General features: G+C 29.3%; 1 non-coding gene across 1 annotated transcript; it reads left to right on the plus strand.

Annotated features, from left to right (window-relative positions):
* Window positions 1–1,590: 1,590 nt before the first annotated feature.
* On the plus strand, window positions 1,591–1,662 carry TRNAQ-UUG. Its single transcript has one exon. It is a non-coding gene; the product is annotated as a tRNA-Gln (tRNA).
* Window positions 1,663–5,000: the final 3,338 nt, after the last annotated feature.

The raw sequence follows: 5,000 nt of genomic DNA on the forward strand, positions 1-5,000 counted from the left end.
TTTTCTCTTTTCTTTCTATTCTATTTTTCTATTAATATTCAGTCTTTTTTTTTATATATTTATATATTATTATTTATTATTTTCTATTAAAATAGAAAATATATATATTTTGAAACGGATTGGAATTTCAAATAAAACTTGTACTTAATGTTGTATTACACAACTTGTATATTTTGTATATATTATATATAGTTATATAATGTTATTGTTATATAGATTCTATATTATAATTTTTTTATATCAATTTAAAATTTTAGAAAAAAAATTATTTACTATTTGACTATTCTTATTTTTTTTTTAAACGGGGAGAGATGGCTGAGTGGACGAAAGCGTCGGATTGCTAATCCGTTGTACGAGTTATTCGTACCGAGGGTTCGAATCCCTCTCTTTCCGTTTCCATTGATAACTGAATCTTACTATTTTTTTTTCAATTTATTAAATCTTTTTTAGTTTAAAAATAGAACTAAATAGAATTACAAATCTAGAATATCATTCGAATAAGTCTGAATTAGAAAATTCATTTCGTATATATAATTCTATAATTCGAAAAAAAGATGAAAAATAAAGAACCCTTTTTTATTCTTCGCGTCCAGGATTACGTCCTGGGTCATTAGATAGGAATCCGAAAATGAAGAGAGAAACAAAGAATATTACTACTGTGTAAACAAAGAGTTTGAGAGTAAGCATTACACAATCTCCAAGATCATTTTTTTTTTTTAAAGAGAATAGATTCTCTATTTTTATACCACATATCCTATAAATTTGAATTAAATTTGACGTCTAAACCCGAAATATTTTTTAAAAATCGAAAAGATTTTTTGTAAGAAAAATAAATAAAAAATGAAGTTATTATTATCTTATCCCTTATTTTTTTACTTATCAATAATTTTTTTATACCTACTTGTTGATATTATGGAGGATCAAAATAAGGTTTTTCGTTTACGAAAAATACTTATAATTGGAAAACGAGGTGTATCTATTCAAAAATTTTAATGTTTCAATAAAGGGTTCATACGGCAAGACTTATCTGATTTTATCAATTATTTAGAATATTCGAATCATTTTTCTACTAGGACAAGATGAAAGATCTCATCGAAAACTTACAGCAGCTTGCCAAACAAAGGCTAATAGAAAAAAGAATAAAGGTATGACTGGCATAAAATCTACGATTGGACTCAAAAAAGCGTAGGCCTCAGGTAATTTGCCGAAGAAAAAACTACTCGAATAAAGGGCAGAATTAAGACAGATCAAACTAAAGATATTAAGCATAACAGACATTTTTTTTTTATTGCATTTTGATTGAGTTATTGATATAAAGAAAAAATGAAGGAAAACTCCTTCTTTTTTTTTTGAACTTACTCACTCAATCAAAAAACCTTCTACTCCCCATTGAGAATAGAAGAAATTCTACTTTCATACAATATCTTAATGGAATTCTATGTAATGATCAATAAATTCATTTGAATTCTATACCTACACGTGTCAAAATATTAACAACAGAATCGAATTTATTTTTTCGCTATTTGGACTGGAATTGACGAACAATCAATAACAATATTAGTGTTTATTAGTGTACAATAGAAATCTAAGTGGGGCGTGGCCAAGTGGTAAGGCGTCGGGTTTTGATCCCGCTATTCGGAGGTTCGAATCCTTCCGTCCCAGAGCATATGTAATTTAGTAATTTAAGATTTCATTTTTCTGTTTCTGGAGATTTCGCCAAGATGGGTTTCTAGATTACATTAATTTGAATTCCAAAAAAGGTGCCTTTAATCATAGAAGAAGATACATTCCTTATATATGCATATATAATATAGAAGTAAAGTAGTTATTTTTTGACTCTTCATTTATTTTTTTTTTAAATTAAAAGTTGAGCTCAAAAATAAACAGGGATTTGTATTTCTTAGGGATGTCGCCTTTATTGCAAAAAAGTGAACATTACTAAAAATATCTTATAATAACTTAAGCTATATTCGATATCCGTGTATTGACTGTCCTGACTGAACTAATGACTATTCATGATTACATAATTGAATCAACCGCATACCGGTTCCAAATTTGAGGAATGTTATGGTAAAACTTCGTTTGAAACGATGTGGTAGAAAGCAACGTGCGACTTGAAGGACATGATCCGTTGTGGATTTTTATATCCATCATTCTCTAATAAAGGATGCTCTTGACTCGACATCCTTTGTTCTGTTCCACTCGAACCCGCATTGTATTTTTTGTTGGGGTGTAATGGAAATAGTACATGATGGAGCTCGAGGAATTAAAGTATTGAGCTATTTCTCAAGGGAAAAGAGAAGGGTCTAGGGTTAGTGTCAATCAATAAGTTGGAACAACTTCGTAAGTATATCTTTGACAGAGAAATCGAAAGGATCAAAATAAAACAAGTTTCAAACCCCAAAGGAAAATCCTTTGTTGGAATTGATAAACTCTTTTCGATAAAACAATAATTATATATATCGTCGGGAATCCGACGTCGGTATGATTCTATTCTTTGATAGAACGAAAAAACAAAAAGGCATGTTGCTGCTATTTTTGAAAGTATAAAAAATCAACGAAGTAATGTCTAAACCCAATGATTCAAAAAAAAAGATAAAGATTTCCGGAACAAGAAAATACCCTTTTAATGGTTAATTGTCGTAACAATTGGATTTGGGTCAGAATCCCGAATTCAAATCGATTCTAAACGAGACAAAAGGGTATTTGAGACTGCTCAATAAATGAAATGCAAAAGGATTTTCTTTTGAGCTAGTTGAAAGCTATTCAACTTGAGTTATGAGTATACAAATGATTAAATTTTAGGAAATAAAGAAATGAAAAGGACTTAATTCTTAGTCTAATTCATTTGATGATTTTATGGACTTAATTGATTAGGCATTAGAGTTGGCCTAACTTTGAATCATTTTTCTCGAGCCGTACGAGGAGAAAACCTCCTATACGTTTCCAGGGGGGGGTATTGTTGATCTAATCTATCCCAATGAGCCGTCTATCGAATCGTTGCAATTGATGTTCGGTCCCGAAGAGAGGGAAGAGATTTGCAGAAAGTGGGTTTTTATGATCCGATAAAAAGTCAAACTTATTTAAATGTTCCTGCTATTCTAGATTTTCTTGAAAAGGGTGCTCAACCTACAGAAACTGTCTATGATATTTTAAAGAGGGCAGAGGTTTTTAAAGAATTTCGACTTAATCAAACGAAGTTCAATTAATGAAATAAAAAACAAAAATAATGAGGTTGTAGTTTGGTAGAACTTTTTTCTTCCTTTTCTATTTCTTTACATTTTTTATGTAGTGCCAATCCAACACAAAATTTTCTTATATATTTTACTTTTTCGATTTCGGTTTCAAAATATATTGTATATATCGTATTTCTATATTAGAATAGAATTATTCGAATAATTCTATGTAAATAAAATCTCTATCATATATTTAATAATTTAAATATTAAATAAAGAAATTCAAAAATATTTGTATTTTTCTTTAATATTCATATTGACAAGAGTATATTGAACAAATATAATTCAATTTTGAAGTCAAAATAAATTAAATTAAATGGTTTATTTCGGTTTTCCGCCCAATAAATCATTTTTTATTCAAAGATGCGTTGAGTTTTTTGCGATTATAGAATTTGGATCCAAAAAACGAATAAAATTTGGTCTAGAAATTCATTTTCTCTACGAATTTTTTGTATTGTCATCTGATCCGTTTGCTTTTATGTTCGGAATCAATTAGAAAACTTTGTTTCGATTTCTTGCTAATTCAAAGTTTTTCTTCCAATCCTTTTTTTTATCTCGATTGTATCTACATATCTATTTTTCGGGTTGCTAACTCAACGGTAGAGTACTCGGCTTTTAAGTGCGGCTAGAATCTTTTACATATTTGGATGAAGCAAAGAATTCGTCTACATTATCGGTAGAGTTTATAAGACCACGACTGATCCTGAAAGGAAATGAATGGAAAAAAGAGCATGTCGTATCAATATAAAATTAGGACAATATTTCATTCTTACCAAATTGGTACAAAATTCTATTTGAATTCTTGTAAGGGAACGAAATGAATTTAAAGTTGGGTCGATTGAATAAATGGATCGAACCTTAATGGTTCAAATTCTGGGGAAAAAAAGAACAACGAGTTTATCTTCATAATTTGAATGATTTCCCGATCTAATTAGACGTTAAAATAAATTAGTGACTGATGCGGGAAAGGATTCTCCCACGAGTGGATACTTTGTTTTTTATAGTGAATCCTAACTATTCTATTATCCAGTTAAGGGGATAGCGATGAATGTGTAGAAGAAAGAGTATATTGATAAAATACTTTATTCCAAAATCAAAAGAGCGATTGGGTTTAAAAAATAAAAGATTTCTAACCATCTTATTTTTTTATCTTATAAGATAAAAAACCAATTAGATGGAACAAAAATAGAGAGTCTGCTGATGAATTTACCCGTTATCCGAGGTATCTATTATTTCCTAATAAAATACCCTGTTTTGACTGTATCGCACTATGTATCATTTGATAACCCAAGAAACCCTCTATTTTTACTTTTGTTTTCGGTCTAAATTAAATTGAAATGGAAGAATTCCAAAGACATATAGAACTAGACAGGTCTTGGCAACATAATTTTTTATATCCACTTATCTTTCAGGAATATATTTATGCATTTGCATATGATCATGGTTTAAATAAATCGATTTTGTTGGAAAATTCAGGCAACAGTAAATACAGTTTACTGCTTGTAAAACGTTTAATTACTCGAATGTATCAACAGAATCATTTGATTCTTTCTGCTAATGATTCGAATCAAAATGTAATTTTGGGGCACAAGCACAAAAAGAATTTGTATTCACAAATGATAACAGAAGGGTTTGCCGTCATTGTGGAAGTTCCATTTTCCCTACTATTAATATCTTCCCTAGGGGAAAAAGAAATAGTAAAATCTCATAATTTGCGATCAATTCATTCAATATTTCCCTTTTTAGAGGACAAATTATTACATT

The sequence above is a fragment of the Ipomoea triloba genome, chromosome 13 (assembly GCF_003576645.1).
Source record: "Ipomoea triloba cultivar NCNSP0323 chromosome 13, ASM357664v1".
Lineage (NCBI taxonomy): Eukaryota > Viridiplantae > Streptophyta > Magnoliopsida > Solanales > Convolvulaceae > Ipomoea > Ipomoea triloba.